At 39.6% G+C, this 26,176-nt stretch overlaps 1 long non-coding RNA gene across 2 annotated transcripts; it reads right to left on the reverse strand.

Annotated features, from left to right (window-relative positions):
• Positions 1–1,737: 1,737 nt before the first annotated feature.
• Positions 1,738–25,850, reverse strand: LOC136851158 (uncharacterized). 2 transcript variants are annotated; one of them, XR_010856791.1, is made up of 3 exons: positions 25,702–25,850; positions 25,390–25,501; positions 1,738–1,950 (listed from the first exon to the last, which is right to left on the reverse strand). It is a non-coding gene; the product is annotated as an uncharacterized lncRNA (long non-coding RNA). The 2 variants fall into 2 exon arrangements; XR_010856792.1 differs by lacking the exon at positions 1,738–1,950 and adding an exon at positions 24,712–24,924.
• Between the last annotated feature and the right edge of the window lie 326 nt (positions 25,851–26,176).

Genomic DNA, 26,176 nt, shown 5'->3' on the forward strand with positions numbered 1-26,176 from the left:
CCTACCAGCTTTCATTAATAGGCAATTACATATTGAATACCGTTCACGCATATTCCTGAGGTGATTCTCATATCTAGTCCCTGAATGTCCTTTCACTGATGCTCACTGATTATTGCAAGTTTATTGCACACGTTATTACAAATCTTAGTCTTCAGTTTTTTTTTTATACAAAATAATGGATGACCACTCAATCTTTGATAAATTTGTTGGATATCTAAGGGTTTATGTTCTTCCACGAATTAAAATTAAGCAAATTTTAAAATTATGAAATTCAAACGAAAATTATCACCTTGCTTAGAGAGTAATCACCTTGCTTAGAGAGTAATAACAGAGTTAAATCTCTGCTTATGCTTACAAGTCCAACGACAGGAATTATCTCCTCACTTGTAAAACTATTTCTTTGTCCGCAGAGCTTTTAAGCAGGTCAAATTTCTGTCTACAACGTTAATGCCCCTTGCTGGAAGCTTCTCTCATAATTGACTATAAAGTGATTTCCTTCTACTATTACCACGGTAAGTTAACTCTTGCTCTAACAAGTCTCAGCAGAGCATCCAAGTCATGTCATGTCATGTCACCGCGACTTAGTAACCCGTTTTTAACCTTTGTTAGTATCTAATGATGACAGTAACGAGAAGTCAGGTCTGTGCTTTCCTATGGTTCTGTTAAGCATATCAAGCCAAGGAACTATCACCTCGTGTAGAATAGCAATGACAAGGTATCTCTGCTTATGCTCAAAAGTTAACGACTGTAATTATTTCATCCCATACAAGTTTCACCAAGTCCTTCAGTCCACAAAGCTTGAAAAACTATACGTAAATCAAAAGCACGTCATCAACTACACAATTGTCTCTAAAGTTTCCCTAAAAACTACTGGAACCACACGTTGTGCTATTATGTTTCCAAGATTTGTCTAGCCTAGTATTAGTTAAACCTTCCTGGAAGCTTCTCTCAACATTGACTTCTAAACTTTACACCACAAAGTTGGCTCATGATGTAACTTCAGACTGACAGCTTTTACTTCACAGACTGATTAGCTTTACTTGAACAGGGTGTACAGTTATGATGATTAATTGCATTTTTTCCCCAGTGAACGTGGTGTACACTTCCAATTTTTCAGATTTAGCCAAGACTCAATTTTCTGAGTAGTCCAGGCTTCCCATTCAGCTTTTGACCATGATAATTATCTCCGAGTGGAGTACTGAAGGTTTTTCATTTTTTCATTCATAATACCATTGTGACCAATGCTTCAATTTTCCAAAGAAAAATTCAATTATAGTAATGAGCCAGATTGCGGATTTCCTACTCAAACCGATTAGTGGGGCATTTGCTTTATTGAACTTTTGTTCTTAAACCAAAATACTCTCATCACACAATTAAGTCCCGATCCTGTCAGTGGTACCAGAGAAAAAAGGATGCCAGCTACCAAAGTCCCACAACGGTTGCTGGAGACTTAAGATTTCAACAATATGGGATTTTTATATGACAATGAAGGTAGTGGTAATTTCATTACGAAAAAACTTCCTTAAAGGGCAGGGACCCTCCGAATGTTTTCAGTTTCATTAATTCTCCAATTACAACACTGCCCAGCAGAATTTAGCAACGTGATTGGCTTAAATCCACCATAAACTAACCATAGTCACAAACATAACCCATTTTAACTACGCATTTCAACTTAAAATAGTTCCAATCGAGTAATACGATTGACGTTTGGATATATATTCTAATGAAAAGTAAGAACAAGGCACATATGATTTTATTTTCGACAGTTACAACTCGAAAATTTTTAAAGAATTTTGCTCTAATTCAAAGCAATTAACTAACAAGGGAACCATTACTAACTTTCCATCAGATCAGGGCAAGATGATCAGACCTTCCATCAAAACTTAATAATCTTTAATCATTACTCTCCTAGATCAAGATTATTGCATCCGCAGTTCACACCAGCAAAACCTGTCAAGAAAAAATTGTTAGGCAAAACACGGACAAATTTATTTTGCCTAGAAAACCTATGAAGTGGACAAAAAATTTACTCTTCACAGAATTGTTACTTTAACATTACAGTTTAACTCTCAGGACTAAGAATTAAGTTAAATCGCACAATTTAATCGTAGAACTTAAATCTTACGTTACAGTATTTTTAACTGAACATTTAATATATAAATTACTATAGGCCACAAACACGACTTACAAGGCAAAAATGCTTATATACTAAGAAGTACGTCCACTTAAAAGAGAGGCTAGTTGTAAGCTGCCTATATTTTTGACATACGAGATAGACAAAGTCTACCGCACATCAAGAAAGGATCCTTCCACTTCAGGGCGAGAGCCCTGGAAGGGAGGTCTGGCTTGTAAAGGTTATGGTAAAGTATACTAAAAGAACAAAGTTCCTCACCTGTCGATTCTGAAGAGAAAATAGTTACCAAACGTTGTCTTCCATTTCAGCGGGACTTCAGCTGCTCCTGGTACCGCCGAAATTAGTTTCGCCGTAGACTCCCAAAACCCGGAAAAATTAAATTAATTATCAAAACAATCATGGTCGACTTGAAAATAGCATGATAAACATAACTTAATAGTATACACAACCAAAGATAAGACGACAGTTAGGAAAGCCTGTGAAAACTAAACAGATTTAACAAAATATGACTGAACAACAACACTAGCACAGCAAAAATTACTAAAAATCCAAACAAAAACCTAAAGGTTACCAACGAGTTAGGTAAACATTATAACCATCCACCAGGGAAAATTAGCTAATTCAGGACCGCTAAAACTAGGTAATTGAACAACATCTTTGGGGTCTGGAACAACGACTGACATTCGACGGCCAGGAGATGGCAAAATATTACAAAAAAAAAAAAAAATTTTTTAAGCGATCGGTAGATGGCGGTAGCAAGTAGGGTGCGGTTTCCGGAGCTAAACGAGAAATCTGAACAAAATGCTCATCGGGTTAAAAAAAAAAAGAGAAAAAAAGATAACATGCTGGTTGTCCTGCACAATGGAATAAACCTTCACTTTGTATTGAGAGTTTTTAGTATGGGTGTTTCTAATTTAATTACCAATCAATTGTGAGTATTACATCCCCATTTGACCTTTCGACTAGCATCAACTGGTGACTTGCCAGAATGTAACTGAGCTATCAACCTAACGTACACTGCCAATGAAAGCATTCAAATAATGAATACTGAAACGATGGTACCTTGTTTGCAAATGCCCTTATGCATAACTGAGCTATAAACCAACTGCTTTAAAAGTCACTGGTCAGAAGTATCCATTCTTTGTCTGATGTAGCGCATGTTTTACTGAACTGTCATTAAGAAGCGATAAGAGTTACTAGCTCCATGTTCTCAGAAAGTTTATTTGTTGACTGACTTAAGATTATTTTCCTAACTATCAGGATCACTGATTTCAAGAAATCATGACTACCTTGTTGGTAACCATTGTTCAAATTAATCGGTTGTTCTAACAAAACCACGTATCCCCTTTACTGTTTCAAATCAAACAGAGGATTAAACGTCTCGTCAATCGAACTTATTGTCTGTTTGACTATAATAAGTTTGGCTTTTACCTGTGTTCCAATGTCTTACACAAATGATTATACCTCCATGTGATACCTTTGGCCAATTAAAATTTTGGGTCAAGCTTGAGAACTGAGATTAGCAGCAGCTCCTTTGAAGATCAACGATCCTGTGCTTTGCAAGTAAATGCATCCTGCGTTCACAATGCCATGGGTCAACAAAACCATGATGCTGCAAGATATTCAGCGATTGTGAAAATGGTCATTCATTTTAATGGTGCAAAGATGTTACAGATCCGTGATACTGATTCAAACAGTATAGTGAAAATTAATCTTGCAAGGGTACTTCTGTGCTGACGACTCAGTTTTTACATTATTAATACACCTGGAAAGGCAAGGAAACAGATCTCCCTGAACTATTGTGGTTGGCAGAAGTTGTGTCTGAATGTGGTTGGGTACAGTTTATATAATGTCTTTGGGGACAACGATCCTGAAGGTAACGTTGGTACACTGAACATCGATATTTACTGCTAATTGTTTTTGCCGTTTGCGAAGGCAAGCGAAGAACGGCGATCCTGGAAATCTGGCACTAATTGAAATTATATATGACTTGTTTTGGGAGTCGCAGATTGTAATATAAACTTTAAATGGGGGCTTTTAATACTTTTTCTAACATGCTTTGTTACATTAAATGTCTTTGACTATTTGAATGAGCCTTTGCAAACCTGATTTCTTTCGGAGATACTTTATCACCGGGAAGGTAACAAGTAATCAGACATGGAACGAAAATGCTTTTGAAATCAGATGTATTCAGAACATCATGCTCCTTTTGAGCTCAAGAAAAGTCATAATAAAGAATTTTCAACTCAGAAAGAAAGCCTATAAACTGGCAACCGATTTATGGTGGTCACCAACTTGAGACAACCTGAAACTTCTTCGCTGACAGCGACATGAAAATTGAATATGCAAAGAACTGTTAAGGACATTATTCTGTCCATAGCCTAGAAACTTCAGGCCTCATTCTTACGAGATAACGAACAAATGGGATTACGTTATAATTCATTCCACCTGGGGGGTGATGTCACTATATTCTGGAAACTTGCATATCCAGTCTGGAAATCGCCATATTTTCTCGTGAAATTTTATTTGTGAGTAGAAGAGGAAGAAGGTAGTTCTCATCTCCTTCATTTATGACTTTTAACGAAACCTATTAACTTTGAACGCTAGCATGAACACAGGTGCAACATGAATGCCCGACAAGAAATGAGGGCCCCACCCTAATTCGATGTTTACCTTTGCGCAGTACTCGTTGTATTTTTCTTTTATTTCTTTCCGTTTATTTGTTTCAACAAATTTGCACGGTTGTTCCAGTGCATCTGATAGGTCACTTCCGAAAAACTTTGCCTGGAAGACGCTATTATGGATTTGTTCGGTACTATTCCAACTTTTTTCATTCATGTTAATATTCCATACCCGTTTATACCTTCCTAACTACTACTCCAATAAAAATCCAAAGTTGTAACATATTACCTTTTGGCAAATGAATTTTCCACAAAATTGGTTTTTACGTGCTTTCTAATCCCCTAATCGTTGATTCTCATTAACTGCTTCACTGAGTCTTCTGATATTCCTGCTGGAAAATCACTTGATATTTTATAGTTACTGGTCATGTTTTCTTTATCATTCAGTGATCACTAACTTCTAGTCTAAGGGACTGTCCTTTTATGGTTCCTCGTCGATTTCAGATGAATCTCATTTCTCTCTCTCTCTCTTTATCTCTATTTAATCTCTGTTAAAAATGAACACTTTGAACTGTCATTGCTTTGGAGACTTTTTTTTTCTTAATGTCACTGGCCTTGATCAGCAATATAGTTTTTCTACGTAAGAACCAACGCCTCTATTTACTAGTCGTGAAACCTATAATTGCCAGATGGGTCTGTTTCGTCACTGATATTTTCTCAAATGCATATTCATTTGACCCTTTGGTAACTATGTATATCAGTTCGGACGTTCATTAACTTTGATTTGTTAGCCAGTTTATATTTTAAGATCGTAAGGTATCTTATATCTTATGTTAACTAATGACTCACACACTTAAGCCCAGTTCCAATCTTAGGTGCTTGTATGATTCTTATACCCATCAACGATTTCCAGCATCACTGTCCATCATCATCATTGAATATTCTTATCGTTGCTTAATGCTGAATATCTATCCATTCAACTTTCCCAAAATACTACTCAAACTCTGTCCCATAATACCATCATATGGCCTTGGAGTCACGTCTAGACAGACACGCTTGCTAACCTACGGGAATGTGGGTACGGATTCCTACCAAAGCGCGTTCCTCTCAGCTTTCCTTATTTGGCAATTGCATGTTGAAAAAGTTAATTTCCCTGTCCTGAGCCTCCGCCCTCGACAGAAAACCCAAGAAAAAAGAGAGGAGTGGGTGAATAACTGCAGTGAGCATATCTTATAACTGCGAGGATTATTAATAGATTACATAACTAACGACCCCATTAGGTGGTTATGATTATTCATGCTACGAATCCAGAGAGATGGAAGGGGACATATTTCAACCACATCCCAGAGTATCTGAGCGTAACGTTCTTGATAAATGTACTCTTCATTGAAGTTACTAAACAATGCAACTGCTTCCACTGTGTTTATGTATGTTCCCGAAACACCCCTAAAGGAAATGGATTGCTGAGTGGTAATTCGGTAATAAAGCTGGGTTCTTCATAAGGGAAAGGAAATCTTGAATATCCGATATATCAAACAACGACGCCTGATAAACCTAAGGTCCAGTTGTGCTCATATGTTGCTCTAATTGCGCAATTACGTCGTTTGCTCCTTCATACTTGAATGCAGAGGACTTCGAAAGATATTCGTCAGGTTTTCGTGCGAAAGTCACAAAGGTCTGGCCTACTATACTATTCATACTTCAGATGGATAGAATATAAGATTTAGGCCAAAACCCAACCTCTGGGACCTATGACGTCATTGAGCGCTGAAACGGAAATTAGCCTTAAAAAGGTTTGGAAGGCGAGGCAGGAGGAAAACTTCGAGACTGCACAATGAATCATTTATTAGGAGAGGGTGAACAGGAAGATGGAAGAAAGAGAATATGAACGGAGATAGTTAAATTAATGAAAGGGGTTACAGCTAGGGGCTGTTGGGACGCTGCAATGAACCTTAAGTAAATGCCTACACTGCACCGCATGAGGTCCACTGACAGTACTACTTGCCTACTGGGCAAAAATACTTTGTACATATTTCTACACCACTTTCCCTTGAAGTTACTTTCAACTCCCAAGAGAAAACACGTCGTTTTGTCTTTCACTTTTCCTGCGAATGCTTTCGCTCAAGTAACATTCGACTTCAGGAAACGCATAATTTTTCCATCCTTTTCAACTGCTATTCACCTCCGCAACTCTCTCTCTCTCTCTCTCTCTCTCTCTCTCTGATTCGAACAAGTCTACTTGACGTCGCGAGGGAACTTTTCCCAGCAGAATAATAATCTTATTATTTACTTTACACGCTTATTCTCATAACATGTCTGAAGAGGGAAGTGAGGAACATTGATATGCTTGAGGAAGGCAGTAGAGAGAGAGAGAGAGAGAGAGAGAGAGAGAGAGAGAGAGAGGGAGGATAAGTGGAATGTTTAAGAGAAAGTAGCCCTTTGTTGGCCGAACCGGTTGAGCTTCAGACTGTCATTCGATGGGCCGGAGTTCAATTCCTAAAAAGGCTGATGAAGAGTTAGAGGAATTCATTTGAGATGATAGAATTCATTTCTCGCTATAATGTGTTCGGAACCACAATAAGCTGTAGGTCCTGTTGCTAAGTAACCAATTGGTTCTAGCGACGTAAAATAAGTCTAATCCTTCAAAGAGCCCTAGGAGAGCTGTTAATCAGCTCAGTGGTCTGGGAAAACTGAGGTATACTTAAGAGAAAGTGAGGAGGAATAACGACAATTACATCGAGAATACACTTATATATACATTATATATATATATATATATATATATATATATATATATATATATACTTGTGTGTGTATTATTTATATATTATATATATATATATATATATATATATATATATATATATATAAACAAACTATATATATATATATAAAACGATATTATATATATAGAAAATGGTATATATAGATATATATATATATAAAATATGCATATATATATATTATATATATATATTTGTATATATATTATTTTATTTGTTGTATGAAATTGCACCTACAAACTCCTCCAAAAACCTTTTGTTTACTTCCCTCACCCCTACCAAGACTTGTTTTGATGATTGGAAATATGCAGCTGGTTTTTCCAAACCTACTGAACGATCCGATCTTTTCTCTTGCAGCATCCAATCAGTTCCACAAACTCACCCCCAATAACTCACCTATCTACCAAACCGAGTAATATTTATTGAGCTCAATGGCATCATTTCATATCCGGTTGCCCCTTCGAATATTCTATTTGATATTGAAAATGGGGTTGATTGGAAACCCTTTTATGAAGGTTGGATTCGCATTTATATCTCACAGAGGTCGCCCGCCCGCCCCCACTGCCACCCACCGACAAGTATCCCAGGGATGAAACGCACAGAAATCAGTCTTTATGTACGTGAACGTACAGGTGTTGAAAACACATTTTGTTCCAGTCACGGAAACTGGGAGGCTAGTAAGGTTAATGATTTTTACCTTAAGTAACATTTAGCTCCAGCAGAAATATTTACTTTTATAATTTGTTTATTTATGAATATATTTTTTTGCAAGACATACATTTGGGTGTCAGTTTTCCGGTAAGGTTAAATTTCAAAGTCTTCTCCTTTCAATTACTTCTTCACATTCTTTTATTAAACTGAAAGTTTGTGCCAATGAAGGCGAATTTCCCCTCTCACACATTTAAGCTCACTTGTCGCTAAAACAATTTTCCTCTTTCAAGGAAATGTGGACTATTTTTAAATCTCATAATTCCATCCCAGGTTTTACCAGGAATTAAAGAGGCTCCTACAAAAATACACTTTTCCTTGAAGGTCTGTGGTTCAATCCCAAAAGAAAAAACATCGTATTGTCTTTGACCTTTTCTTTAGAATGCTTCTGCTCAAGTAACATCTGGCTTTCGAGGAAACGCATAATTTTTCCTTCCTTTTCAACAGATAGTCATCTCGGACTCTTCTCAACTTTCTCCTGGAACACACTTTTTTTCTTTTTCTTTTTTTTTTTTTTTCTGACTCAACAAGCCTAGATTGACGTCCTGAGAGCAACTTTTCCCAGCAGAATTATAATCTTATTGGTTACTTTACACGCTTATTCTCACGACATGTAGAGGACAAGGAGTGAGAAACATTTGCTATTCTCAAGGAAGGAAGGAGAGAGAGAGAGAGAGAGAGAGAGAGAGAGAGAGAGAGAGAGAGAGAGAGAGAGAGAGAGAGAGAGAGAGCACTCTCTTGATGTAAATACAAGCTTTAGAGATGAAAATAGACCTACATATAATTGCATATCAAGTCAATAGTGGGTGAAAGTGCAGCGTTTCAAATGACTAGTGAAGGATTATGCACACGTTCTGTTATAAAGTTCAGTGACATTGCCTTCTGCAATGAATATATAATTATATAACTAGAGTTTACACATTGCACTCCTCCTCCATGGCTGAACATTTCTCAAAGTCAAAACTTACACGTCACCAGCTCCCACTTCAACCTCCATCCCGCTCCCCGCAAGAAAAAGGTCCTTTATACTTTTCAAAATCTCTCCCGATATCGAATCACCTGTTGTCAGTTAAGAAACCCACCTTTGGTCAACTTTTCTCATAAAATCAGCAAATAACATTTTGTATCATTCTGCAACAAACAGACAAAAAAACACCGTGTGAGACACAACCTCCTGGAATAACCCTAATAATAGTTACTCACTGACACTTATGAAGCTGAATCCCTCTGAAGCCTTCATCATCATCAACTTACAAAGGTACATTTTGGATTCCGTACAAAGGCTGTCTTCACCTGAACGGCCTCCCTGTAATTAGACAAGAAACTTCGGTTATGTTGGTGATCTAAGGGCAAGAGGAAGTAGAAATAGCTCAAAATAAGTAGGTGTTTACAGAAAAACTACTACTTCATTCTGAGTTGCGAAACACAATTCGAACCAGTGGAAACTAGTTTATTTACTAAGCTTTTTTTATCAATAAGCCACGTCTATTAACATTGGGTGGCTCTAGATAAAAAAACAGAAGTCACTGCCGTATTTATCTTTAAACTGCTGAACCATGGATGGGCTCATTGGTCATAAAAACATCTATGTGAATTAAGAGTTTTTTGTACCACATTTATCGTTTATTCTATTTTCTTTACTTGAAATGTATTTTCGGTTTGTGTAAACGGTCAGTGATGTATTAAATATATGCTTCTTTGACAGCCTATTGCAACTTTTCATTGATGACTTGACGATTACGTTTTTTACTTTATCATGTTCGGTTTTGATATATACAGTATATATAACATATATATATATATATATATATATATCCTATATATATATATATATTATCCTGTTTGTGTGTGTGTGAATTTGAAACTGTGTGGACTAATTATTTATATTGCTATATATATATATATATATATATATATATATATATATATATATATATATATATATATATATATATATATATATATATATATTATGATTAGCAAGAAATTCGGCTAGCAAATTGCCTCCCCCTCCCTTTTGTTGTTGTTGGTTGTTCTCATTTACTGCCAGCCGGCCGATCGATAGACCATCTGTCTATCGACTTAAAAACAAGGGTTAAAAAGATTAAAGGCGCTCCCATTTTTGATAAAGATCTTTTTCCTTCGAGGCAAAAGTAATCTGGCTTAGGTGTTTCTCCTACAGGCCAAAACCTCCCCTGCGGGCAGCAGGTGCAATGAGTCAAAGCATCTGTGTTGGACGCACCTGCCCCATAGGAGGATAAAGCAAAACCCACGAGGTCGACACACACACGCGGGCTGGAAGATATGGAATGAACTTGACGACTCAACACCTGGCCCCATCGATGCCCTTTGCATCCCAACCACGTGGCCCTTTCCAAAGTATACTTTTCCTCGTGCCCTTCGACCGTCCAAGTGTTCTCTCCACCGCTGGCCTGCCTCGAGCCCACACGCCATTGCTTGGGCTTCGAGGAGTCCCCATCGCTTTGCCCTTTACGGAAGCCCTTGCATCGCACCACGTGGAAGAAACTCGCCGAAATCGCAGGCAAGTCATCCACGCACTGCCTTCTACGCGCCCTCGAAAATCTGCTAAGGTAAAGTGCCCTGGAAGAGCCCCATTTCAGTCACGCTTTTGTCTCGTAATATTTTCTTAAAGAGAAAGCCAGAAATCTCCCTTGTCTAATGTCCGTGCCTCTTGCATCAGTACAATTCTTTATTACTCCTTTGGCACCCTCAGTGGAAGCTTCAATTCATTATTCTTTGTTTAGCTATTTTCATTACTGGCGTATAATGTGCATATCATTTCAGAGGATCCTATCGTAGCACTTTTCGTTTCACTGTGGCTGGAATTCCCCAGTTTCATTAATCTACTGAGTTCCTCCCTTTCCTGTACTAATGTCATTTATGTAAATACACTACTTTAAATGTGCCCACGTGTTTTACGCCGCATATTTCCCTCAGTAACAAGAGCCCTAAGCTCATATGAAATTCTCCTTGTTTTCCTCTTTTTACGTTTTCCCATCCCACGAAGTCAAAATCACAAGGCTAAATTACCTTAAATTGTTGCTACCTGTCTCTGGAGCATATTTCAAACTAAAACCACGGAAAAAACGTAAAAATGGCGACCTGGCCATAGATCTCGTTTGCAGTTACAGTTCCCCTAGTGTTGCTTTGTGCATTTGCAACTTGCCAGATCAGCTATTAGCAAAGCTAAGCTGGGTACGAGACAATTACGAACCTTATGTGTAAAACCAGCACACAGATCCAGAAAATTCCACGTAAGTAATGTGTTTATCTTAGCAAAACCTTTTACAATCGTGACTGTTCCTAGAATTAGAAATAGGGACGCATGTAAATCACTGAGAGAAAAGAACCGCCGTATTAGATCGTTAATGCATGCCTTTCAGGATAGGTAGTTAGAAATAACCAGTGCTAACCATCCTTTGCTTCGAGGAATAGTGCGAAATTCCTCTGTGTTAAAAATCCCATATCTTTGTCTGATATTCTTGCTTCGAGGAATAGTGCGAAAGAAATTCCTCTGTGATAAATTTTTACTCCCACTTTGTTTCAATTAGCGAACTGTTATTTAGGCGCGAATAAAATTCCCACGTGGGACACGACGAAGTCAGCTTGCATTGCTGAAATTCTCTCAGTGTAGTTAGAATTCCAGTTAGTGTTAGGAAAGCAAATTTAAACTCCGCTTATAGGGAAAATTACTAGGCCGTTGTACTGTTATCCTCTCAGACGACTGGGAAATTCCCGAATCCCAGACGGTATATAAATATACGGGTTCATTCACACAGAATCTAAAAATACCTCCGGTGTTGGCCAAACGACCTGCACCCCCCCCCCACCCCGCCCAGGCCCGCGTGTTAGTATTTTTTCCCCCCTATTCATTTCCCAGCATACATTTTTAAAATCTTTGGGTTTCCCGTTAGTAATTTCTAAGTCCTAAAGGGACGAAAATTTACGCCGCATTTTCAAGTCCTAAGTGACTCCTAAAATTCTACGTCGCACGTGGCGAGAATTTCTCCAAATTCAGTCCTCAGAGACTCCTAAAATTCTACGTCGCACGTGGCGAGAATTTCTCCAAATTCCAGTCCTCGAGACTCCTAAAATTCTACGTCGCACGTGGCGAGAATTTCTCCAAATTCCAGTCCTCAGAGACTTAAAATTCTACGTCGCACGTGGCGAGAATTCCTCCAAACTCCAGTCCTCAGAGACTCCTAAAATTCTACGTCGCACGTGGCGAGAATTCTCCAAATTCCAGTCCTCAGAGACTCATACAAAATTTCTACGTCGCGACGCGGCGAGAATTTCTCATTCCTGCGGGAACCCAAAATCAAGTCCTTTTGAGACATTATATAGTGTAGTTCACACACACCTAAGCCCTTACGGGACTGATCAGTCTAGTTCGTTAGAACAACTCCTTAACTTCACGCTACAGCCGCCAAGTCCGAGCGTGACAAAATCAACCACGCCTTCCGAGACACATATTAAAATTCGTTCGCTAAGAACAACCACGTCTTTCAAGACATATCAAATTTTAACAAAAGTCTCCTTAGACTTTACTAATCAACTGTCTTATTCAGACAGATCCATTCTCCTGCAGTCTGAAATAACCATTGAGTGTTCAGATTCCTGCAATTGAGTCTTTTCAGACAACCTGAGTCTTTCAGACATATCACATCCCCATTTTTTCAAGATGGCTAATACCAGAGCCCAACAAAACGAGAGGATTTCAAATTCTACATGTCCGCTGGGAAGGACATGGGACTATCGGGCAAGATCTGAGAGCATGGGTTCAAGAGCGAGTGGACGATGCCAAGGCGGAGAGAGCTAAAAGACGTGAGGAGAGAGAGAGGGGCAAGAATTGCCCAAGAGCAGGAGAAGGATAAAGAACGTGCAGAGAGAGAGAGGGAAACGATTGCCCAAGAACAACGAGAGAGGAGAGAACGAATCGCTCAAGAACAGGAGAAGGAAAAAGAACGTGCAGAGAGGGAGAAAGAACGTGGGGAGAGGGAGAGAGACAGAGAAGAGAAAAGGAGGAACGAGAATGGGATCGAGAACAGCGCCCCACGAGCTCCAGATGCTAGGAACAACAGTCCGCCACCCCGCCCCCTGCCGCGGGGATGAGTGCCCTCAGCCAAGCTCACTCGTTCATGCCAAAATGGACCCGAGTCCGAGCCTGAAGTATGGCTTGAAAGGGCCGAACGAGTCCTGGAGTGCTGCGATCTCTCCCCAAGCCGAACTCTCCCTTTGTTCTCACTAAATTCCTGGGCGGAAAGGCCCCGTTGCCTACCACGCCCTTCCCGCAGACGATCGGGAAACTGGGAAGCCGTGACGCCAAGCAGTTACGAAGCGCATGAGATTACCCCCGAGTGGAGGAGACGCTGGAGAGAGCAGCCCAGAGAAGCAGGCCAGACCTGGTCCGATTAGGCGTACCATTGAGCGGGCGTTGACAAAATGGCTCCGATTCGGCGCCACTCAACACCGCCGAGGTACTCGAGCGTTTAAATCGAGCATTTCCCGCGCCACGCCTCCTGCTCGCCACCATATAGTGGAAAAAGCCCCAGCAACACTCAACGAGTGTTGTCGAATAGCAGACATGTGAAACTCACCACCTCAAGAAGGATCCATGGGGCGGAAGATAAATCCCCGTCCCTCCTCGGAGGTTCAAATTCCCACAAAAATGGGGAATCGAAGCAAGCCCCTAACTTGCCATTATTGCAAGAAAACGGGGCATTCCTTCTAACAGTGCCGAACAAGAAACCGCTCTCTCCCCGGAACCAAATAACTCCTCGCCTGCGCCTCCACAGGGCAGCGCGAGATTTTAGCCAGACCTTTTGCACGGCGTGCAAGGTCTATGTACTTATTCTCACATGGGCAAAATGCCCACGCAATAATAAATCAACTACTCCCACCGTCGCCTTGGCCGTCACAGATCCCAAGTCATTAGGCCCTCCCCGAAGGGCCTGTATACGTGGCTCCCTCCACGCAGGTAGCGAGCCCGGCAAGGCCGAAGTCACTGCTTTCGAGACTCGGGCGCAAAAATCTCCCCTCATCCGAGAGGGGACAGAGTTCCCCACGGAGCTATCGTCAATAGACGAAACCTCGTCACGATCGAGGAATAAATCAATTTAAAATGATACTCCCACGGTCCAATTGAGAGTCACAAGACCTCACCAATCCAAAATTTGCAATCTTGCAGTAGCAAGCCATCTCCCGGAGTACAGACGTCATCCTGGGACAGGACTTTTCAGTCCCCACCGAAATCACGACAATCTAGGGGCCCCCATTCCCCCGAATCATTCCGCCGGGCGCGAGTAATCCTCCCCGCTTCTCCTCCTCAGCCAAGACTGGCGCCCCTGGGTACCAGGAGGACGTGCAGTCCCCACCAGTGCCACCTGAGTACGATGTACAGTGGGCCCCTCGATCGGTTCCCGATCCATTCCCAGTGCCCGGCCCTGCCTCAGTGCCAGTGCCAGGGGTTCAATCAGATCTCCCTTCAGGAGATGCCACCCTGCCGTGCCACTTGCATGCCCCGAGCAGGGCTGCTTCGTCCGTCCTGACCGACGAGCCTCCAAGAAACCTCTGATAGCGCCTGACTCTGCCCTAGTGCCAGCGCCAGAGCGCTACGCCGATCTCCATTCACGGATCCAACTCAGTACCCTCTCTTCCCCGCCTGGCACCGCTACCAGCGTCGGTCAGAGAGAAGGTTCCTCCCGACCACCGCGGAGCTCACCTGCAGGTGCGGCTCGCAACCCGTGCCTGAGCTGGTCAACACCTGCGAGCTGCTCCACGCCACCGGCCGCCTCCTCTCTGCCTCAGCCTGTCGCCGACGCACCGCAAGTCAGGATTCTGCCATATCTCCATCGGCCGATGAACTACCAAGAGCCGCGACGGATTATAGTAGAACCAGCACGGACCGCTCCCGCGCCAGCTGTCGCAGCAGCAGGCCCAGGTGGGTACTCGTGCCGCCCTCCGGTCGCGGGCCCTCCGCTTCCCGGCCGAGGACGACTGTCCCATTGGAGAAAGGCTCGAGGCGAAATTACCACGGGCGTGGGAATTTCCAGGTAGTTTCTACAAAGAGCTCAGAAGCTCCCCATGGCACCTGTGCCACCATTTCATCTTTCGAAGGTCTTGGCACCCCTAATCCAGAAGGGGATGTCAGGCCCTCCACTATCTTCCTCCGTTCCTCAGGAACTGCTATCTCTATCACCTTCTATTAATCTTCCCTTAAATTATCCCCACAAGAGGCAATTAAATACGGATACCATCCCCACACAATGTACAAGTCATTAAGAATAACAGAGTGAGAAGTGGCACGCCCTTGCCCATACCTTGGCACCGGGCGGTGCGTGTCAGCCCCTCCTGAAGGAGTCGCGCCTGGGTGCACTTTCCTCGCCCTGGGACTGAAGTGATAGTCCGGGCCGTAATTTATAGGCGTAGGACGATAAATTCGCCTTCCAACACAATAAAACCCTCACTCTTTTTCCTTAGCTCTTCTGCCAATATCATTTACTTTCTTTTAGTCATTTATTTATCTTTAATTTTAATGAATCGCGAGTCATAAACTCTTGCCCTTGTGATTTAAATGCCCCCTTTCGTAAGCTCTCTGAGGGACGTGTCCTGCCTTTCATATGCGGTCCAGAAGTTTTTCATTCGTAACGTCTTGGTAATTTTCCTTTGCTATTATCCCTTTTTCCCCTTCCATTATAAGACCCCCAATTTCATCTTTTGTCTGCTCGCCCCGTCATAACATGGAGTAGGCAGTGGGCAGGTGGACAAAAAATTAGCGTAGTTTAAGGTTAGCGAATTAAAACCTCGCGAATACTCTCGCCTCGCACACCGACTGTCAAATTCCCGTGTGGGGCCATCCCACAGCTCGCGTTGAACGATAGCTGAGCAAAGCACATTAAAACGAAGATAAATTATCAATGCGAATATGTATAGTCATTACAGTATCGTGATGTCATTTACATAAAATAAACGCTGTTTTTCATTTACACAGCCTCTTTAAGGCAGATTGTACTAACTGCATGCATTTTATCTAAAATTAAGTAACCGTGTATTTTAATTCTTGAACAATAACCATTTCTTTTCATTTGTTGGCCATAGCCTCATATACGTGGTCCTATAATCTTAATTAATTCACAATTGTTCGAGTCACTTTTTATAAAGTTACAGTGGGTAACCAAATCTAAAGTAATTATTCTTTTGCAAGTGTTTAAATCACTTTGCGTTCTGTTAACGAAAATTGTCCCAATGTGTTATTAAAAGTAATGTCACAGTTTCATAAAACCCTTAGAGTAAAGTTCATTGCAAGGCAGAATGTAGAGCAACGTAAAGCATTTGCCGCTCATTCTTGAATATCGATGTACACACCGAGAAGGAGGTATGTACATCATCTTGTATGGGGAGGTATTATGATTAGCAAGAATTCGCTAGCAAATTGCCTCCCCCCCTCCTTTGTTGTTGTTGGTTGTTCGTTTACTGCCAGCCGGCCGATCGATAGACCATCTGTCTATCGACTTAAAACAAGGGTTAAAAGATTAAAGGCGCTCCCATTTTTTATAAAGATCTTTCCTTCGAAAAAGTAAAAAGTAATCTGGGGCGTTTCTCCTACCAGGCCAAACCTCCCCTGCGGCAGCAGGTGCAATGAGTCAGCATCTGTGTTGGACGCACCCCTGCCCCCATAGGAGGATAAAGCGAAAACCTACGAGGTCGACTAATACACGCGGGCTGGAAGATATGGAATGAAGACGCCCCAACACTCTGGCCCCATCGATGCCCTTTGCATCCTAACCACGTGGCCCTTTCCAAAGTATACTTTTCCTCGTGCCCTTCGACCGTATTCCAGTGTTCTCTCACTGCTGGCCTGCCTCGAGCCTACACGCCATTGCTTGGAGTTTCGAGGAGTCCCCATCGCCTTGCCCCCTTACTGGAAGCCCTTGCATCGCACCACGTGGAAGAAACTCGCCGAAATCGCAAGTCATCCACGCACTGCCTTCTACGCGCCCCTCGAAAATCTGCTAAGGTAAAGTGCCCTGAAGAGCCCCTATTTCAGTCACGCTTTGTCTCGTAATATTTTTCTTAAAGAGAAAGCCAGAAATCTCCCTTTGTCCCCAATGTCTTAGCGCTCTTGCATCGGCAGTATTAATTCTTTATTACCCTTTGGCACCCTCAGTGCAGCTTCAATTCATTATTCTTTTTGTCTATTTTCATTACTGGCGTATAATGTGCATATCTCTCTCATTTCAGAGGATCTATCGTGGAAAGCTTCTCCGGACTGTGCTGGAATTTCAGTTTCATTCAATCTACTGAGTTCCTCCTTCCCGTACTAATGTCATTTATGTAAATACACTGGCGCACTTTTAAATGTGCCCAATGTTTACGTAATATTTCCTCAAACCAAGAGCCCTATGCTCATATGAAAATTCTCCTTTGTTTTCCTCTTTTTACGTTTTCCCGTACCCACGAAGTCAGAATCACAAGGCTAAATTACAGAAATTGTTGCTACCTGTCTCACAGAGCATATTTCAAACTAAAACCACGGAAAAACGTAAATATATATATATATATATATATATATATTCACATATATATATATATATACCTTATATATATATATGTATATATTATTTGTTGTATGGAATTGCACATACAGATCCTCCAAAAACCTTTTGTTTACTGTATTCATATTCCAGCTCAGTTTGTTTTGATGATTGGAAAAATGACGGTTTTCTAAACCTGCTGAACGATCCGATCTCTTCTCTAGCAGCATCCAATCAGTTCCACAAACTTTCCCCCACCCCACTCAACCCCTATCCCAGTCTCTACCACCCACACACCCTCTCACCGAGTAATATTTATTGAGCTCAATGGCATTTCATATCTGGTTGCCCTTTCGAATATTCTATTTGGATATTGAAAATGGGTTGATTAAAAGCCTCTTTTATGAAGGGTTTTCGGATTCGCATTTAACTCTACTTCGCCTCCCGCCCTGCCCCAACAACCCCAGCCCCGACAAGTATATCCTACATATATCGCGAATACCATAGTGCACATACAGAAATAAATCTTTATGTACGTAATGTATTTGTGTTGAAAACACATTTTGCTCCGTCACGGAAAACCGCATAATTTTTTCAAATGTTATGTGATTTTTACCTCAAGTAACATTTAGCTCCAGCAGAAATATTTGCTTTTATAATTTCAATTTATTTATGAATATTTTTTTTGCAGGGGTTAGATTTGGGCGTCAGTTTTCCGCTAATGTTAATTTTGAAAGTCTTCGCCTTTAAATTATTTCTTCACATTCTTTTATTAAACTGAAAGTTTGTGCCAATGAAGGCGAATTTCCCCTCTCGCATATTTAAGCTCACTTGTCGCTAAAACAATTTTCCTCTTTCAAGGAAATGTGGTCTATTTTTAAATTCATAATTTCCATCCCAGCTTTTACTAGAAGTTATAATTGGCTCCTACAAAAATACACTTTCCCTTGAAGTACCTTTCACCTCCCAAAAGAAAACACATCGTATTGTCTTTCACCTTTTCCTGCAAATGCTTTCGCTCAAGTAACATCTGGCTTTCGAGGAAACGCATAATTTTCCTTCCTTTTCAACTCTCTCTCTCTCTCTCTCTCTCTCTCTCTCTCTCTCTCTAACAGGCCCACTTGACGTCGCGAGGCAACTTTTTCCAGCAGAATTATAATCTTATTAGTTACTTTACACGCTTATTCTCGCGACATGTACGAGAAGAGGAGTGAGAAACATTGCTATTCTTGAGGAAGGCAGTTGAGAGAGAGAGAGAGAGAGAGAGAGAGAGAGAGAGAGAGAGAGAGAGAGAGAGAGAGAGAGAGAGAGGGTGGCCGATGAGTAGAATGTTTAAGAGAAAATGAGGAGGGATTACGATAATTACGCATTAAATATACACATACACATATACACATACTCGTATACACATTCGTATGCACATATAAACACATACACACATACATATATACATACATACATATATGCATATATATGTGTGTGCATGTGTGTTGTGTGTGTGTGCGTGTGTGTGTCTGTGTGAGAAATATGAAAGTAATATGCCGCACTTTCCATAAATGTTAGGTGAAATCCACAATTAAATTACTGTTACAAAACATAGTGTACTATTAAAGCTATATATGTATAAAGCTTATAGCTTTTGTCCAACTGCTGTGGATTTGATCACTAAAATGGAGTGTAATATATAACCCAGGAAACAAAATAAAGCAGGAAACCATCCATACAAACAAACATTACAGAAAGTAAACCTGTTAATCAGGTTGTTGGGCCCTTTTCGGTTCTCAAATTCTTCTCGGCAGAAGAATCCTGGAGTCTTCCGCTGAAGAGCCAACAAGGTTCTAAATTTGTTCTAAATTATGACTTTGATTTTAGGAAGAACTGAATTGACTAGATATATTTCTAAAATTACGAATACCAGAGTATTTACAGAATTCTTCACTTATAATATTATTTTCAAGTTTCCATCAGAAGTATTATTATTTAACATAATGAGGGCGCCTTTAATATATCTTCTGGTGGATCTGTCCAAGTATTTATACACAACTTGACCATTTTTAAAATTTATTCTGTGATCCTTTTGCCAGGCGTGTCGAGCTATAGAGCTACATTTATTCCCCACTTGACATGCTGAAATACGTTCATTTTTGCGTTTACTAAACGAACGACCACTTTCACCGATATAACAATCCAAGCAACCAATAGCATAAACACCAATGTCTTCGGACAATTTTACGGGGTTGTTTTTTTATGATTTTTCTCCCACCTGTGTTAGGGAACTGATATACAATATTGTGCCGGTGTTTTTCTGTATTAAATTTTTGCGAAATATCTTTGAGCTCTTTGTTGAAAGGGAGTGAAAGAGATTTCTCAAATAACGGCTATTCAAGTCTTTTTTCCCTTGGGTGATAATACATCTTCCTAGCTCTAGGGAGACAATTTTCTATCAAATATTTAGGGTAACACTATGTTTTGTAACAGTAATCTCAATGTGGATTTCACCTAACATATATATATATATATATATATATATATAATATATATATATATATATATATATATATATATATATATGTATATACACATATGTATATTATATATATATATATATATATAAATATCTATATGTAAGTATTGTATACACATTTATATATATAGGTTATATATATCTATATATATTTTATATATATATATATATATATATATATATATATATATATATATATATATATATATATATATATATATATATATATATATATATATATATATATATATATATATATATACACATATATTTAAAAACATACATGTAATTTCTAGTTAGCAGATCACTTTCTCGATGTGAATTCAAGTCTTAAGAGATCAAAATATACCTACATATAACTGCATATCAAATCAAAAGTAGGTGACAGGCTGTAGATTGTAGAGTTATAGATTTTAGGCAGACATGCCAAGCACTGGGGCAAATAAGGCCATTCAGCGCTGAAACGGAAATTGACGGTGAAAAGGCTTGAAAGGTATAACAGGAGGAAAACCTCGCAGGTGCACTATGAATCAATTGTTAGGAGAGGGTGGACAGTAAGATGGAAATAAGAGAATATGAACTGCAGTTTCAAATGACTGGTGAAGTATTTTGAACACTTTCTGCTTATCCTCCCAATAGTATAAAATTCGGTGACATTGCCTTCTGTGATGAATATATAATTATGTAACTAGCTTTTAGACATTGCAATCCTCAAGTACATTATCCACGGCTGAACATTTCCCAAAGTCAAAACTTACACGTCACCAACTCCCACTCTCAACCCCCATCCCCCTCCCCGCCAGAAAAAGGTCCATTATACTTTTCAAAATCTCTCCCGATATCGAATCACTTGTTGTCAGTTAAGAAACCCACCTTTCCTTAAATTTCCTTAAAATCATCAAATAATATTTTGTGTAATTCTGCAAAAAAACAGACAAAAAAAAAAACGCCGTGTGAGAGACAATCTCCTGGAATAACCCAAATAATAGTTACTCACTGGCACTTATGAAGCTGAATCCCTCTGAAGCCTTCATCATCATCAACTTACAAAGGTACATTTTGGATTCCGTCCAAATGTCGTCTTCGCCTGAACGACCTCCCTGTAATTAGACAAGAAACTTCGGTTACGTTGGTGATCTAAGGGCACGAGGAAGTAGAAATAGTTCAAAATTAGTAGGTTTTTACAGAAAAATTATTTCTCTTCATTCTGAGTTGCGGAACACAATTTAAATTGAGTCGAGTGGCAATTAGTTTATTTACTAAGCATTTTTTTTTATCAATAAGCCACGTCTATTAATATTGGGTGGCTCTAGATAAAAAAGAAGTCACTGACATATTTATCTTTAAACTGCTGAATCATGGATGGCCTCATTGGTCATAAAACTTAAAATAAAACTTACACAGACGTTAAACCTCTCTGTTCACAGACAACCATTTACCTCTATCTTGAAAGAACTTTTTCGCGTCTATTGATTTACCTATCAGTCATTTATTTGCGTATCTCCGCTTGGGTAGTTATTACATCAATGAATGATTACCGTAAATAATCCCAAGCTGGTAACGTATTACCCTTCGCCAAATAAACAATACACAAAGAAAAAATTAAAATTACCACCTGACTAATCCCCTAATCGTTATCCCTCATCAACAACTTACATTTTACCCCTTCTGAGTCTTCTGTTCTTTCCGCTGGAAAATCACTTGATATTTTATATGGCTTCTGGTTCCGTTTTGTTTATCGTTCAATGATCACTAAAATCATAATTATTGGGTTGGTCTCTCTCTCTCTCTCTCTCTCTCTCTCTCTCTCTCTCTCTCTCTCTCTCTCTCTCTCTCTCTCTCTCTCTCTCTCTCTCTCTCTCCTGTACCTAGTTTTACTATCTTTGTTTTAGAGACTTTATCTCGTTGTCATTACCCTTCATCAGCCATATAGTTTCTCAGTTAAAAAATGAACGCCTCTATTTATGAGTAGAGAAACTTCCTATAAAGCCCCGAAGACTCTGTTTCATCACTGATATTTTCCCTAATATATATGTAAAATAGAAGAATAGAACATAGAATTTAGGCCAAAGACCGAGTGCTGGGACCTATGAGGTCATTCAGAGCTGAAACGAAAATTAACAGTAAAACGGTTTGGAAGGTGTAACAGGAGGAAATACCTCGCAGCTGTACTGTCAGTCAATTCATAGAAGAAGGGGGGAAAGTAAGATGGAAAAAATGAGAATAAGAACGGAGGTACAGTAAAAGGAATGACAAGGATAGCTGCTAGGGGCCTAAGGAACGCTGAGAAGAACCTTAAGTAACGCCTACAGTGTGCTGCATGAGGTGCACTTACGGCACTACCCCCTTACGGAGAATATATTAGTAATTGAACCTTTGATACTTTATCAAATCGGACGTTCATTATTTTCTGTTTAATAGCCAAGTACAAGATCGTAAGGGCTTTAACAACTTCTGTTAAGTAATGACACACAGAACTAAGCCTAGTTCCAATCTAAGGTGCCTGTACTATTCTTATACCCATTAACTATACCCAGCACCCTTGTCTGTCATCGACATTGAATATTCTGATCGTTACTCCTTGCTGAATACCTCCCATTCAATGATTGCTAACTACTATTCAGTCAGATTCTGTTCCATGCTATCATATGGCGCTGGGGTTAACAATAAGAAATGCTTGCTAAGCCGCGACGAGAGTCGGGACTTCTAGCTCAGCGGTTTCCTACCAGCTTTCATTAATAGGCAATTACATATTGAATACCGTTCACGCATATTCCTGAGGTGATTCATGTCTAGTCCCTGAATGTCCTTTCACTGATGCTCACTGATTATTGCAAGTTTATTGCACACGTTATTACAAATATTAGTCTTCAGTTTGTTTTTATATATAAAATAATGGATGACCACTCAATGACTTTGATAAATTTGTAGGATATCTTTAAGGGTTTATGTTCTTCCACGAATTAAAATTAAGCAAATTTTAAATTTCGAAATTCAAACAAGAGAATTATCACCTTGCTTACAGATTAATAACAGTTAAATCTCTGCTTATGCTTACAAGTCCAACTACATGAATTATCTCCTCACTTGTAAAACTATTTCTTTGTCCGCAGAGCTTTTAAACAGGTCAAATTTCTATCTACAACGTTAATGCCCCTTGCTGGAAGCTTCTCTCATAATAGACTGTAAAGTGACTTCCTTCTACTATTACCACGGTAAGTTAACTCTTGCTCTAACAAGTCTCAGCAGAGTATCAAAGTCATGTCATGTCACCGCTACTTAGTAACCCGTTTTTAACCTTTCAGTTAGTATCTAATGATGACAGTAACGAGAAGTCAGGTCTGTGCTTTCCTATGGTTCTGTTAAGCATATCAAGCCAAGGAACTATCACCTCGTGTATAATAGCAATGACAAGGTATCTCTGCTTATGCTCAAAAGCTAAAGACTGGAATTATTTCATCCCATAGAAGTTTCACCAAGTCCTTCAGTCCACAAAGCTTGAAAAGCTATACGTAAATCAAAAGCACGTCATCAACTACACAATTGTCTCTAAAGTTTCCCCAAAAACTACTGGAACCACACGTTGTGCTATTATGTTACCAAGATTTGTCTGGCCTAGTATTACTTAAACCTTCCTGGAAGCTTCTCTCAACATTGTCTTCAAAACTTTACACCACAAAGTTGGCTCATGATGTAACCTCAGACTGACAGCTTTTTACTTCAGCAGTTATGTGATTAATTGCATTTAGCAGTGAACGTGGGTGTACAATTCCAATCCAGATTTAGCCAAGACTCTTAGTCCAGGCTTCCCAGCTTTTGCCCATGATAAATATCCTCCGAGTGGAGTACTTGAAGTGGTTTTTCATTCATAATACCATTGTGACCAATACTTCAATTTTCCAAAGAAAAATTCAATTATAGTAACGAGGAGCCAGACTTATGATTTCCTACTCAAACCTATTAGTGGGGCATTTGCTTTATTGAACTTTAGTTCTTAAACCAAAATAGGCTACTCTCACCACACAATTAAGTACCGATCCTGTCAGTTGTACCAGAGAAGATGCTAGCTACCAAAGTCCCACAACGGTTGCTGGAGACTTAATATGAGATTTTTATATGACAATGAAGGTAGTGGTAATTTCACCAAGAAAAAACTTTCCTTAATGGGCAGGGACCCTTCCAATGTTTTCAGTTTCATTAATTCTCCAATTACAACACTGCCCAGCAGAATTTAGCAACGTCATTGGCTTAAATCCACTATAAACTAACCATAGTCACACCATTACCTTGCACAAACATAACCCATTTTAACTACGCATTTCAACTTGTAGTTCCAATCAAGTAATACGATTGACGTTTGGATATATATTCTAATGAAAAGTAGGAACAAGGCACAGATACTTTATTTTCGACAATTACAACTCGAAAATTTTTAAAGAATTTTGCTCTAAATCAAAGCAATTAACTAACAACGGAACCATTACTAACTTTCCATCAGATCAGGGCAAGATGATCAGACCTTCCATCAAAACTTTATAATCTTTTTAATCATTACTCTCCTAGATCAAGATTACGCATCCGCAGTTCACACCAGCAAAACCTGTCAAGAAAAATTGTTAGACAAAACCCGTACAAAAATTTATTTTGCCTAGAAAACCTATGAGTGGACAAAAATTTACTACAAAAATCTCTTCACAGAATTGTTACTTTAACACTACAGTTAACTCTCAGGACTAAGATTAAGTTAAGTCGCACAATTTAATCTCAAGTTACAATTTAATCTTAGAACTTAAATCTTACGTTGCAGTATTTTTAACTGAACACTTTATATATAAATTACTATAGGCCACAAACATGACTTACAAGGTAAAAATGCCATACTAAGAAGTGTCCACTTAAAAAGAGAGGCTGGGGGGTTGCAAGCCGCCTACTTGACATACGATAGACAAAGTCTACCGTACATCAAGAAAGGATCCCTCCCACTTCAGGGGCGAGAGCCCCTGAAGGGGGAGGTTCGGCTTGCAAAGGTTATGGTAAAGTATACTAAAAGAAGAAAGTTCCTCACCTGTCGATTCTGAAGAGAAAAATAGTTACCAACGTTGTCTTCCATTTCAGCGGGACTCTCAGCTGCTCCTGGTACTGCCGAAATTAGCTTCAAGCCGTAGGACCTCCAAAACCTGGAAAAATTAAATTAATTACAGGATCAATCGTGGCGACTGGAAAAATAGCAGCAATTACATAATGACAGTTAAGAAAAGCCTGTGAAAACAGAACACTACAAAAACAGATTTAACAAAACCCCACAACTGAATAACAACACTTGCACACAAAACCAAAAATAAACAAAGTATCCAAAACAGTAAGTTCTGAAACTTACCAACGAATTAGGTAAAACACGACGAACCATCCACCAGAGGAAAAATTAGAACACTTCACCACCTCTAAAACTAGGCAATTGAAAAACTCTTTGTGTTCTTCCAACAACGACTGACACTCGACGGCCAAGGATGATGGTAGCTGGAAGTACAGAGTCCTTGAATAATTTGCCGAGCGATCGGTAGATGGCGGTAGCAAGCAGGGTGCGATTTCCTGACCCTAAACGAGAAAGGAACAAATTGCTCATCGCTAAAAAAAAAGATGCACAAGCTGGTTGTCCTGACTTGGAATACAGTTTCTTGGTTGTATTGTATTTTTTAGTATAGGTGTTTCTAGTTTAATTACCAATGAATTGTAAGTCATTACTTGTTAATATTATTTTCGGCCAGCACCAACTGGTGACTGTCAAAATTAGAACTGAGCGATACAACCTAATGTACTGATTCGTATCTCAAGATAATATTCCCTACAAACGA

This window comes from Macrobrachium rosenbergii, chromosome 23, assembly GCF_040412425.1.
Source record: "Macrobrachium rosenbergii isolate ZJJX-2024 chromosome 23, ASM4041242v1, whole genome shotgun sequence".
Lineage (NCBI taxonomy): Eukaryota > Metazoa > Arthropoda > Malacostraca > Decapoda > Palaemonidae > Macrobrachium > Macrobrachium rosenbergii.